We start from the raw sequence: 14,796 nt of genomic DNA, 5'->3' as shown, positions 1-14,796 counted from the left end.
AATAGATATATTTAAAAACAGAATGAAATGAATGTTTTCGTGAACCCTAACCAAATGGAGTTGGCTTAAATTTAAAAATAATTAATTTTTGGTTTTTAAATAGAACAAATGAAGCTTCAATCTAATCGGCATTTTTCAGAAAGTCATAAACAACAGACACAAGGAGTTTCAAATGGAGTTCCTTTTTGCTAGTTGAACTATTGCTGCTAGGGTTGCAGTCCGGTATTTTTGGCTCCTGTCCGGTAAAAAAATTCAGAGAATACCGGACACCTAAAATGTCCGGTATTTTATGAATTTTTCCCCGGCAAGGAGGCGAAAATACCGGGCACATGGCAACCCTACAAACACTCAGCGCCCAGCTGAACCCCCTCTGGCCTCCAACACCCCCAGTCCCCCAAACCCAGCCCCCAGGCTTACCTGGTTCCCCAAGGCTGCCGGCACAAAATGGCTGCCAGCCAAAAGACCTAGGGGAAGTAATGCTTCCCCTGGGTCTTAGTGCTCAACCGCTCCCTGTTCCTATCCCTGCACTCAATCTTAAAGGGGACATGCTGTTTTAATAAGTTCTTGGAGTCCTTTTTTGTTGTTGTTGTTGCTCAGCAACTTTGGTACCCTCCCCCCTCCACCACTTTTTTTCCCTTCAACAGAATTTCTTCCCGGTGGTTTTTTTTTGGGGGGGGGGAGGAGAAGGTCAGTATTTTTGTTTCAACCATCTGGCAACCCTAATTGCTGCCAACAACACTGAAATTCAGCACGTACAGGGTGAACCTCTCTTGTCTGGCACCCTTGGCACCTGATCAATGCCAAACCAGAGAATTTGCTGAATCACAGGAAGTCAGTTTGTCTAGCAGCATTACCAACATATTTATTGCTTACTGGGTTTTTAGAAGACATTTGGGGTAAATTAGAGCTGAATAATAGAAGGGAACACCAAGAGCCAGGTAGCTGTAAACAAATTTTATGGGACCACGGGAAACTTGTCTACACCTATGATAAGTGGACAACCAGCAAACTAAACTCATGCCAGTCCACAGATGTTGTGGGATCAGAGAATGCTGGACTACCAGTTCGAACTACCTGTTATTCCTCCTGGAATGAGGTTTAACAGGTAGTTCGATTTAGGGCTTTATTTCAGACTACTGGGTTCCTGCCACGTGTAGACGCGGGCAGTTAGTCTGGACTTGTAAATTTCAAAAAATGGTGACCGTCCGGGAAGATGCAAATCAAGCACAGGATATTTAAATCCCGGGCTTGATTTGCAATTTTGAATGCCTACATTAGCCTCCCTAGTTTGAACTAAGGGGGCTAGTGTAGACATACCCTAAGAGATTCCAAAAGAATACAATATCTGCCAAATCTTTCTGGAGTCTATAACTGCTGTAAAAAAAAAAAAAAAAAAAAAAAAAAAGGATTTTTTTAAAGTCTTATAATCAGTACATCTTGTGTGTATTGTGTGATGTGGAGCTTTAGATTTCCAGTTATCTTTGTTTTCAATTTTTGCCATTAACATTAAGAATGAGTAAGTGCTGTATGGATATTAAATATGCTTTTCACATTATGTAATACAGAGTTTTGGGCTGTGTAGGAATTCTTTAAAGACTTTTTTGTTGTTGTTTTTTTGCATAATGACCTAAAATCGTATTCTAAAAATTTGACTTTGCACTACTCCAAAGCATCTGAAACAGGGTACCAATCTTATTTTACATATTTAGCAATAGGATGAGTATTTTGCAATTTGCATGGGATAATTAATATTCTCTGTAAAAGACCATAATATGATATGCAAAATTTTACATTACAGTAATTGCAATGATTCTTTTATTGGTACATATCTTCTGCCAGTGTGTTTCAGATCAAGTGTCACTGAGGGCAGTTCCACATGCTTTTAAAATATTACTTATTCTGCAGTGGCAGCCAAATAATATTGATTAGATTTTGATAACTGCCTAATACATAAAAATAATGTTGATTTCACTGTGAAGCAGTGTTGTTTTATGCTTGTCTTATGTCTTGCATTGTTGCTGTTCACTGCTTAACTTCATCTCTGTGATAGGCCACATATGAAAGCTCATCTGCACAACAGATAATACCTTCATCTTTCTGTCCTAAGGTATGTTTAGGTACCTGGTTGCCTTGCAAGTTAATACATTTGCAAAACAAAACACATCACAAAGCAAGAAAACTTATTTCCTATATGTCCAGTATTGTTTTCAGACAAATAGAGTTGAGAGGACTTTCTTTGGAGTTCACAGGCCTGATCCTATACCCATCTAAATCAATGGGAGTCTTTCCACTGGCTTTAGTGGGCTTTGACTCAAGCTGTATCAGCAGTCACCCACTAACCTAGAGATGTATGCAGCTCAACAAGACGACTCTTTCTTTCCCCTGGTCCAGTGACTCAGGAAGCAGGAAAATGGACTGTGTAACTGCTTTACCTTTTGCTGAACACCAAGTGGATTTAAATTTTCTGTTTTCCTTTTCCTAACTTTAAATTAAGAAATAAAAAGCTAGGGACATCTGAAAATACTTTTGAGGGGAAAAACAAACCTACTTTGGCCATTATTTTATTTCCTGGAGCTAAAATCATTAGCTGTAATACTGGATTGGAGATTGTCCAAAATGAGCACAACAAAGCAGTCTAAAAAGTCCCATCCTGAGGAAGCATGTCTCACCAAGCATCAGCTGCAAAACACATTTGAAAATAACATTTTAAACCAAAATAGACATTTCCTTTTTCTTCTCTGGCAATAGCCTTCTTCATTATAGTATTTGAATACCTACATGGGAGCCCAGTGACAGAGACTGCAGACCAGTTTCCTCCTGATTAAATAATGAATTCAACAGTCAGAAGAATGTGTTTTATGTAAAAATGAGTAGTCCTTTGGCATCATAGGGTGTGTCTAGACTACATGCCTCCTTCGACGGAGGCATGTAGATTAGCCAGATCGGAAGAGGGAAATGAAGCCGCGATTAAAATAATCGCGGCTTCATTTAAATTTAAATGGCTGCCCCGATCTGCCGATCAGCTGTTTGTCGGCAGATCGGGGGAGTCTGGACGCGATGCGCCGACAAAGAAGCCTTTCTTCATCGGCACAGGTAAACCTGGTTTCACGAGGCTTACCTGTGCCGATGAAGAAAGGCTTCTTTGTCGGCGCATCGCGTCCAGACTCCCCCGATCTGCTGACAAACAGCTGATCGGCAGATCGGGGCAGCCATTTAAATTTAAATGAAGCCGCGATTATTTTAATCGCGGCTTCATTTCCCTCTTCCGATCTGGCTAATCTACATGCCTCCGTCGAAGGAGGCATGTAGTCTAGACACACCCATAGAGACTAACAATTATATTTGATCATGAGCTTTCATGGGTAAAGTTCACTTCATCACAGGAGTTGGAGTGGAATTGTTGTATCTACACATAGTACATTTTATTTAAATATTAAACATTAAAGTTACTATAATAATTAAACAACAAATGATCTGGAAGCACTTTATAGACTAACAAAACATGTAGATGATATCATGAGTTTTCATGGGCATAGCCCACTTCTTCAGATGACCAGTCATCTGAAGAGCTCTGGTCATCTGAAGAAATGGGCTGTGCCCACAAAAGCGCATGATACCAGCTACATGTTTTGTTAGTCTATAACATGCTACCAGACCATTTGTTGTTTTTTAAGTTTATCCTGTACAGACTAACTCAGCTACTTGCTGAAGCTTCTATAATAATTAACTAATGGGTAACCTTTTCTTTCACTATTTTTGTTTGTATATGTGTTAAAAATCCATTTAGTTTTTTATTGGTAGAAATGTTGATTATTGAATTCTGAATTAAGCCTTTCAAAACTTTCTAATGTAAAGTAGTCAGCAGCTTTTAGTACCCTCTATTGAATGTCTTGGTGGTTGAGGTTCAAATTCTGAAGAACAAGCTATGCCTTTGACAATCACGAGCACAACTGATACTAATTTATAATTTCATCAGAGAGGCCTGAGAATTAAATGGACTATCAAGTCCAAGAATTGGTTTAGATCTCTCATCCCAGAAATTGTCCATCTGTGGTGGGGCAATGACAGAACAGTTTTGGAAAAACTTGTATTTCTACTGACCAAAAAAAAATAAAATAAAATAAAAAAGTGGTCTTGTAGCACCTTAGAGAAAATCAAAGAAATATATAGATAGTATCATGAGCTCTCGTGGGCATAACCCACATCTTCAGAGACTGACCATGCAATAGCTTTTCTCTGTATTAAAAAAATCTATAATCCTAAAGTACTGAATACAATGTAACAAACTAATTTTAAAATATTTTACTTTGTAAAAAGTAAAATAAAAAAGACCTGTTTCCATTTTATAACCCTGAGTATACCATGCTCTGTTAAAATAATATGATTTGTGTAATGCTTGATTTAAGGCTTCATTTAGATTTGTGAAACTGATTTCAGTAGGATTGCATGGATGAAACTGAGAACAGAATTCACCCTAAAAGTCTCACTGTAGTTCTGTTTAATTGTTCATCTGTTGTTGCCTTTCCTCACCCCCCCCCCCCCCCCCCCCGCCTTCCACTGCTCCCAAGGGAACCCGAGCAACTTTTTACATGTATTTCTGTAGGTATTGGAATTATTCCAAAATTGCACATACTGTTTCTTATTTCTTTTTCTGGGTCAAACCTGAGGCCTTAATCCTGTGAACATTAATCACTTCCAGTGGATCAACAGGGCCGTTCTTTTTTTAATCATATGATTAAAGTTACCTATGTGATGAAGTGTTTGCAGATTAGGGCCTAAGTGCATTTATTTTTGGAAATCACTGTATTTCAGCGTTTCCCAAACTATAGGCCGCGGCCCAATACCGGGCTGTGAGAAAAAAATGCCGGGCCTCAGCGTGGCTGCCGGGAGGGGAGCAGAGCGGGTCGGGAAACCGGCCACCGAGAAGCAGGGTTGGAGGCAGCGGGGCTGTCCCACGGAGATCTGGGAGGGCAGGCAGCAGAACCAGGGCTGGCCGGAGGAGATCAGGAGGAGGAGGACGGGACAACCAGCTGCCGGTAGCATGGCTGGATGGGGGTTGTGGAGCTGGTCGGAGGGTTGTCGGGGGAGCGGGGCTGACCAGGGGAGATTGGTGCAGGGCAGGGGGAACCAGCCGCCAGAATCAGGGCTGGACGGGGGCAGCCAGCAGGGCTGGACTAGGGAGATCGGGAGGAGAAGGGGAGGGGGGAGCAGGACTGACCTAGGCACATGCAGACCCTGCAGACCCTGGCAGACGAGTAAGTCTGGCCGGGAATTCCATTTTGCCCCTCCCCCCCATACCCTGCCTCGAGTAGTTGCGAACTGCCTGGCAGGTAGACACACTCAGGCAGCGTGAGCACATCTACCAGCCAGGCAGTTCGCTAAGGACTGAGACACCTAATTATAATAAAACTTTACCTAATTAGAAAATACCAGACATTTTATGTCTGGTACTTTCTCAATTTGTTTCCTGTACAAAACCCTCAAATACTGGACTGTCTGGTACAAAACCGGATATCTGGCAACCCTACGCTTCCTTGCACCTTCCCTCCTGGCCAGATACCCTAACCCCAATCTGCTCCTGCTCCCGCCTCCTGGAGTGCCCATCCGGCGCCGGGTTCCCCAAGCCCTGGCCCAGGCTGGGTGAAGGATGCAGCCGGGTGAAACACTGAAAATTTATTCATTTTTCATTCTTTTTTTTATATGCGTTTATATTTTTGGGCTGCAAAAAACAGTACTGAAAAAAAAATGGGTTCCAACTAAAGTAAAAGGTTTGGAAAACCCTGATCTAGCCAGCTTTCTATCCATCTTACAGTCCATTTATGCAATCCATATTCCCTTAACTTGCTGGCAGGAATATTGTGGTTGACTGTTTCAAAAGCTTTGCTAATGCTGGCAATGGGGGCTTTGGGAGGACCAGAAACAACGTATTTCAATATTCATCATTTGCTTAATGAATACGCAAATATGCAAATGAATGTTACCGGTACTCCAAAAGCTCGTGAATGGATTTACTTGTCCTCGTATCAAAAAGTTTGGGAACCCCTGCTGTATTTGATCTTCTCTGCTTGGAGATAGTTAGTGATAGATTTGATTACGAGATATGATAATAATGTGATATGATTACAAGAATGGTCACGAGATCCTTAAAAAATACTTAATTTTTTCTGTTGTCCTGTTAGTATCTCAGGTAGAGGATACATTTAGTAGAAGATTATTATGTAATTAGGAAAATTGAATGGTTTTGGATTGTTCATTCCTATTGATATTCTAGCATACATGGTGATGCTTCTGTCTCAAGTATGTGATATAGTCTAATGGGGCTATGACATGAAAGTTTGTTAGTTTTATTTGGTATTAAGTTAATTCATTCTTGTTTATGACATGGCTAATGCAGTGAAAGTTGTTTCATAGTTTCAGTGTCAAGGAATTTAATGAACTGGTTAACAAAGAATTAGATTTTATTTGGCATACTATTGTGTTGTCATTGTCTCTTCAGCAAACTTAAAAATAGAATTTAGAATCACAGAATAAGGAGGAGGAGGAAGAATGGGTTGGATTCATGTTTTCAAATTCCTAATCTTCCGAAAATGAAAACTATTATTTGAGTATAAACAGCATGGTTGGTGCTTCACAAAACAAAAGGATTATACTGCTATGACACTTTGTGCCCCAAAGTGACACACTGTCATCCCTATATTCACTACTCTCGTATATTTACGATAAAAGATGCATAAAATATGCCTTGTGTTGTATATTCTAACCATCTTGATCCACTAAACAGTAGTATCTTATTGGATTTTATGCGCTGTCATTGTACAGTTATGAAGTTTTGCAAAGTATGTAGTCTGAAAGATGTTGTGATGTTGGAAACACAGCTTTCCTTTCAGGTACAACAACAGACAATGGACCACAGGAAAGGTTGGGCCTCTCCACACTTCCCAATGCTGTTGCCCCACACCAGCTCCCCCCACTCCCCCTGATAATCCTCGAGGATAAGCAACTAAACTAGTAGTCTATCTGATAAGCAAAAGCCACACAGTGCTTCAATCTCTGTAAATTTCAGAGGTGGAACACCACACTAGTCCTTATCAACTAATTGGGCGGTGAGTGGGGGGCACTTACTTGCTTTCACAGCTCCCAGCATTGTGTCTGAGGCTTAGCCTCCCTCTGTTCCCATTGGCCGGAATCTGGTCAAGAGGAGCAGCAGGAAAAGCTTCCAGGATTGCTCACTTGCTTCTGTTTTAAAAAATAATCTCAATTATTTTTGTTTAGCAATTGGCTTAAAGCCAGATTCTCTCTTTCTCTCCCTGTTATACTACACAAAATGCACTGATACCCCTAGACGAGAAACACTGGTACACCAAACTACACTTAATAATGCTGATGTTAGGAAAAGTATGTACTATTTCTTTTTTACCAGTGCACATAACTTCTAGGGTTGCCAGATGGTTTCAACAAAAATACCAGACACACTTGACATTACCTCACAATCTATATTACATCTTATATAGAAAATACCAGACATTTATATTTTCTCATTTATATTTTCTCAATTTGTTTCCCAAACAGAAAGCTCAAATACTGGACTGTCCGGTTCAAACCGGACACCTGGCAACCCTAATAACTTCACACATATGTATGTATCTAACTCTTAGGATTTGCATATTTTCTAGTATTTTTATATATTGTAAACATTTGTGCAAAGAAAGGAAACAAGAATTTACTTGCGATAAAATAATGCAAAATTCCTGATTTCATGTTATTGGGGGGGGGGGGTATTTCAGAGGACACAGGTTTTAAAGCTTACTGTTTTTTTATGAGTAGAGATTCTGGGCCATGTAGTAAAACTATATATCATTTTTTGTCTTTCTGTTTCAACAGTTAAAATTCAATTTTTTGTAGGGCAAGTTTATACAAAAAATGTTTCTTTAATTAATGGGAAACTCATGGAAGGAAAAATAACCCAGTGCTGTTGCATGCACTTGCACATTAATTGTGTTCTGTTTTCCAAGAGTACAACAGATTCTTATGGCTATTGTGTGGGTATCAAAACCCAAGACTAAATTTTGGTACCTCCTAGGCAAATAATGTTTGATATGTAAGAGGTAATGAGAATGATTTTTTCTTCAGGTAATTTTTTTTAATTCTCTCCTTCATTTCTCTCACCCTGTCCTTTTCCTCAGAATTCTCGTTCAGGGTGAATCTTTTCTGTGTATGGAGCTAGCATATGGCCTACGCACCATTTGAGTTACACACTCTTTGTATTGTCTCTGCATTGAGGTGAAATCACTCCCAGAGAATAAAAGAGTAAGTTTAGGTTACAGTGTTGCAAACCTGTTAAGTAATATTTTGGACACCAAAGTGTGTAATATTTTAGACACCAAGGTGCATACCTTTTTTTAAAAAAACTATGTACTTCCATGATTCACACAACCATTCCTGTTCTATGTCAGGACTTCCATGAATATTTTGCAGAGAATTTCTATGGAGACATTTGAGACTTCTCACAGACCGGGTATTGCAATAAAGACTTCATTGCTGTTACTTTAGGAGAAGGAGACATATCAGAACAGTATACATTGCATAATACTATTAATATTTCACTTACTATGCCTTTCCTCAGTGAATTGAAAAATGTTTTAAAAATACTAACCTCTCAATCAATTTTTTGATTGAAAGCAAAAAGAACTGATCAGCCTCTGAAGTAATTATTATAATAAGCGTTTTACAGAAAGAGAAGATGTAGTACAAATATAGTGATTTAATAAAGCTATTCAGTAAGTCACTGAAAGAGCTGGGAACAGAAACTGATCTTTTCTCACACAAGCTACAAGTAATTTCTGTTGTTATATGAATATGTACTCATATATGGTGTGTGAAGTTGTGTAGTTAAACCAAGAATTGCTTAATTTTTGTGTAGGAATTTTGCCCAAGTTCTTTAAGTGGGAGGAATAGAGATGAAATACTGTCTCTCATATTGAGGTTGGAAGACGTGTTATCAACAATGTTAGCTTCTCTTTTTGTCACATCTGTGTTGCTGTGGCTTCCCTGTCCATTTCATAAACTGCTTTGTGTCATGATATCATCTGTATTTTAGTTCTTTTTGTCCTTTTTTTGTTCAAAATCTGTGAATTTAAGTGATTGGTATGTTTTTAATGTATACGATTTACTTATTGAATAGGATACTCACTTGCATCAAAATTTGTGTTTCTTGTTTTGATATGGTGAGAGAATAGAGAGAAGTTTTGGAACATAGATTTTTAGTAAAATATTATATACTATCCGTCCAATATTGTTGTAAAAGTGCCTTATACTAAATTGTAATTGGTTCAAAGTTTAGATTTTCCAAATTGGCAACTGCAGCATAGCTCATAATGTGTAAAGTACAGTGATGTGACCAGTTCTGGGTAGTCAATAATCCACTTGTGTTAATCTCCCTGATGGATCAAAAGGGTTCATAGTCCCATTCATTTTCAGAGGGCCTGTACAACAGTGTCAATATTACTTTTCCTCTTGTATTTGTGTGTCCAATTTAAATAAGTATGCAGCATAGTATTATTTAGTATTGTATATTTGTTTATTATTACAGAATGGTTGTAACACCATTTTCTCTGCCTAATGCTATTTTGGCTGAAAGGAAGAGAAAAAGTAGAGAAATGTAAATGTCTTATTTTTTTAGCTATCTTAATTTTTTTATAGCCTACGCAGTGCTTTAGCAAGTTAAAGCAGTAAGTAAAATGTTTGTGTATGTTCCTAAAAGTTGTTTTTGTACTACTGATAGCCTCTGTTCAACAGAGATTTCCAATATCAAGTTTGAGAGCTGGCATCATGCTTAGCTATGTATGGAACAATTGAGAATATAATTTCCTAGAGGCAAATGTAGGATAACATAATATTTTTATATTGAGGTTTTATAGGCTGCCCAGGTTTGAAGAGTCACTATCTAGATGTGAGGCCATTGGGGTCTGTAATCAAGTGATCATGTAATCAAGTGGGCTGCTAGAGAGGGATTTAGCTCTCAACTCTTGTATCCTATGAACATGATTGTGATCTGTAGTGCCCTTTGTCACAAGAACAGCCATACAGGGTCAGAGGAAGGTTCAGCTGGTTCAGTATCCTGTCTTCCAATAGTGGCCAATACCACAATTCCGAGTGCTTCAGAGACAATAAGCAGAACAGGTAATCATCATTTATCTCCTGTCCCCCATTTCCCAGCTTCTGGCAAAACTGAGGTTTGTGACACATCCCTGCCCATTCTGAGACCTCGCAGAAATTGCTCCAAGAGGAAGGGATCAGGTAACGGCTTTCTCAGCACTAGAAAGTGTTGGCATTATAGCTATATGAGAAAACCCTCCTAACGGGGAGACAGCTTATGCCAGCAAAAGATACATTTTATTGATGGAACTTATACCAGTTCCCCCAAACAAAATAAGATATACTGGCAAAATGACACTTTTGACAGTATCACTGAGACTATACCAAGGCTTTTGCAGAGATAACTGTTGGGTAGGGGTGTGATTTTTGTCACACATCTAACTTTCATAGGTATGCCAGCAAAACTTTTTAAGTGGGGACCAGTTCAAAGACATTATCACTCTGCAATTCATAAAGTTGACAAGCTGCTCATAAAATTGTAGGGTTGAAAGAGACCTTGGGAGATCATCTAGTTCAACCCCCTGCTAAAAGCAGGACCAATCCCAACAAAATCATCCCAGCCAGGGCTTTGTCAAGCCAAGACTTAAAAACCTATAGGGATGGAGAGTCCACCACCTCCCTAAGCAACCCATACTAGTGCTTCACCACCCCTCTTAGTGAAATAGTTTTTCCTAATATCCAACCTAGACCTCCCTCAATATAACTTGAGACCATTGCTCCTCATTCTGTCATCTGTCACCGGTGAGAACAGCCTCTGTCTTCATTTTCTTTGGAATCCACCTTCAGGTAGTTGAAGGCTGCTATTAAATCCCCTCTTACTCTTCTCCTCTGCAGACTAAATAAACCTAAATCCCTCAGTCTCTACTCTTAAGTCATGTGCTCCTGCTCCCTGGTCATTTTTGTTGCCCTCTGCTGGACTGTCTCCAATTCATCTATATCATTTCTGTAACGGAAGGCCCAGAATTGGATGCAATACTCAAGATGTGGCTTCACCAGTGCCGAATATAGGGGAATAATAACTTCCCTATATGCTTTCAGTGGTCCTACTAACGCACCCCACTGTGCCATTAGTCTTCCTAGCTTGTTTGATTAACAGAGAGAAGTATAGTCGGCTTGTTATGAAAACAAAATTAAGTGCATTTGTTTCAACATTTGTGAAACTAAGGTTACGTCTAGACTACATGCCTCTGTTGCCAGAGGCATGTAGATTAGGCTACCAGACATAGTAAAATGAAGCGGCAATTTAAATAATCGCCGCTTCATTTAAATTTACATGGCTGCCGCGCTGAGCCGACAAACAGCTGATCAGCTGATCAGCTGTTTGTCGGCTCAGCGCGATAGTCTGGACGCGCGGGTGGCGACATCAAAGGTATTTGTCGACCACCCAGGTATACCTCATTCTAGGAGGCATACCTGGGTGGTCGACAAATACCTTTGATGTCGACACCCGCGCGTCCAGACTATCGTGCTGAGCCGACAAACAGCTAATTAGCTGTTTGTCGGCTCAGCGCGGCAGCCATTTAAATTTAAATGAAGCGGCGATTATTTAAATTGCCGCTTCATTTTACTATGTCTGGTAGCCTAATATACATGCCTCTGGCGACAGAGGCATGTAGTCTAGACGTACCCTAAGAGCACAGAGTTTAGTTTGAAGTTAAAAGAAGAGCAAAGAGAAGTGGGGCAAACTACATCTAAAATCTAAAAGGGCACCTTTGGTGCAGTCATCTATGTTGATAGTTACTCAGTCACCTGTTTTCTGTTAAAGCTTAACTAATTTGCCGAACTAATATCTATCCATACTACTGAAAGGTAAAAGCTCACATATCTCACATTCTGAAGGACACCAAAATTCCTTTTCTCAAAATTGAGGTTTTTGAAAATTATATATCTCATCATAATGTGCACTTGCTGTGTGAGAAAAGAATATTTTGATAGTTTTTTTTCTTGAATACCTGATACCAAAGCACAGTGAACGACTTGAATGTTTCATCCTTTTTGTGTATTTTAGTCATTTTACCTGACTTTTTACCTTTATCTCTCATTCTCTGAAAGGTCACTGTTCTAAAGGATTTTTAGCTTCTGTTATTTGTAGTGGCTGCTGTATGTTCATGTTTCTTTAATTATGTGTGCTGTATGTGTTGCAAAACAAAAATCAATAATGTTGTTTCCTTTCAAAAGGAAAAATCCTACAAGTGACCCTACAGGAATCAGCATAGCCATTACTAAGCTAATGGCTATGTAACAGCTCCTTTTATTGTAATTTTTAAAGGCAATAGGAAAGCCTCTCAGTTGTCTGAATAGAAAAAAGTGTTCAGATGTTTGAATATTCAAAACTTGCAACCGTATGCCTATAAAATATCCTTTTAAATGAATAATTGATGGGTCTATTACAGTTAACCCTAACTGCAAATATCCAAATGTAAGCTGAATATTTTTGAGGAATAACTGTGTAGTTTTAGTCAAAATCCATTAGCCCATTAGGGACCAAGCCAAAATGCGAAGGGGGACTTCAGAAATTCCAGGTCCTGATGCTACAAATATTTACATGGTTAACATCAAGTACTTGAGTAGTCCCATTGGACTACTTCCCATTCAGTAAGCTAATGCAATGGTAAAATTACCATTTGAAGTAGCTACAAAGAAGAAATAAAGGAGTGTTTCACAGTGAGGTCAGCTTTAAATTCTGGCCTCTGTTTTCTGAACTGACTAGTCTTTCAGAATGTGTGAAGCTTCTGGCACAAACCACTGTCTGGCGCTAGTTTAAAATCTTGAATTTGCTGCTTATACTTCAAGAGTGCTATCAAGTACTTTTGAGGCAATTTTAAAATAGTTCTTCATATTAAAATATATTTCGTTGGTGAGAACAATTGTAAAATATTTTATGGCTACATAGACCCTATACTCCTCTAATTCCACTGTAAATTAGCTGGAGCCAATCTGCTTTATCTGCCACTGTCAAAAAATGAGATTCTAAGATAATTTTGAGAGGGAGGGAATTTTAATATTGTAGGGAATAAATGGCTTTTCCGTTCATTTTTTATGAAGATTTGAATTTCTGTGAAAAATGAAGCCAGTTTCATTCGTACTATAAGAAGTGCCTCATGGGAAAATAAAACATAGGTATTGTCTAAATGAGAAGATTGGCATAGCTACCATGAAATAAATTATTCCACCAGGCTATTTCCAGAAAGCCTTTGACAAGGTCCCTCACCAAAGGCTCTTAGGTAAAGTAAGTCTTCATGTGATAAGAGGGAAGGTCCTTTCATGGATTGGTAACTGGTTAAAAGACAGGAAATAAAGGGTAGGATTAAATGGTAAGTTTTCCGAATGGAGAGAGGCAACTAGTAGGGTCTCCCAATGGTCTGTCCTGGGACCAATCCTATTTAATTTACTTATAAATGATCTATTGAAAGAGGTAAACAGTGAGGTGTTAAAATTTGCAGATGATACCAAACTGTTCAAGGTAGTTGAGACCAAAGCAGACTGTGAAGAGCTTCAAAAAGATCTCACCAAACTAAGTGGGCAACAAAATGGCAACTGAAATTTAATGTTGATAAATGTAAAGTAATGCACATTGGAAAAAATAATCCCAACTATACATACGATATGATGGGGACTACTTTAGCTACAACTACTGAAGAGAGAGATCTTGACGTCATTGTGGATAGTTCTCTGAAAACATCCACTCAGTGTGCAGCGGCAGTGAAAAAAGCAAATAGAATGTTAGGCATCATTAAACAAGGGATAGAGAATAAGACAGAAAATACCTTATTGCCTCTATATAAAATCATAGTACGTCCACATCTTCAGTATTGTGTACAGATGTGGTTGCCTCATCTCAAAGAAGATATATTGGCATTGGAAAAGGTTCAGAGAAGAGCAACAAAAATTATTAGGGGTTTGGAGCGGTTCCATATGAAGAGATATTAAAAGGACTTGGACTTTTCAGCTTAGAAAAGAGGAGACTAAGAGGGATATGATGGAGGTCTATAAAATCATGACTGGTATGGAAAAAGTGATGACGGAAAAGTTATTTACTTGTTCCCATAACATAAGAAATAGGAGGTCACCAAATGAAATTAATGGGAAGCAGGTTTAAAACAAACAAAATGTTGGTTTTTTTTACTCAGCTCACAGTGGAACTCCTTGTCAGAGGATGTGGTGAAGGTTAGGACTTTAACAGGGTTCAAAAAAGAGCTAGATAGATTAATAGAGGTTAGGTCCATCAATGGCTATTAGCTAGGATTGGTAGGAATGGTGTCCCTAGCCTCTGTTTGTCTGGAGGTGGGTGATCCCTTCCTTGAAGCCCTGCCCTGTCTGTTCTCCTCCTCTCCATCACTTGCTATCCCTGGCCCTTGTACACTCTCAGGATATGGCTACACTGCCTTTTTTTGTTTATTCTTCTGTGGGAAGAGGTTTTTCCAACATTTGGCCTGTCTAGACTGCGCCAAATGTCAGAAAAAAACCCTTCTTTCGGAAGCCCCCTTATTCCTTGAGGAACAGGGAATACACAGGTTGCCGAAAGAGCATATTTGCTCTTCCGCTAAAAAAAGCGGAAGAACAAACACATTGCTGGATGCAGAAGAGTTTTTCTGGGATCCTGGAAAAAAACTCCTGCAGTCTAGCTGTACCCTCACTGGG

General features: G+C 39.1%; 1 protein-coding gene across 6 annotated transcripts in view; it reads left to right on the top strand.

Moving 5' to 3' along the window:
- Nucleotides 1–14,796, top strand: part of SHLD2 (shieldin complex subunit 2) — a 75,917-nt gene that overhangs the window by 10,612 nt on the left and 50,509 nt on the right. The gene's annotated exons all lie outside the window — the stretch shown is intronic.

The sequence above is a fragment of the Pelodiscus sinensis genome, chromosome 8, assembly GCF_049634645.1.
Source record: "Pelodiscus sinensis isolate JC-2024 chromosome 8, ASM4963464v1, whole genome shotgun sequence".
NCBI lineage: Eukaryota > Metazoa > Chordata > Testudines > Trionychidae > Pelodiscus > Pelodiscus sinensis.
The sequence above is the reverse complement of the archived record's forward strand: the minus strand, read 5'-3'. Positions and strand labels throughout refer to the sequence as shown.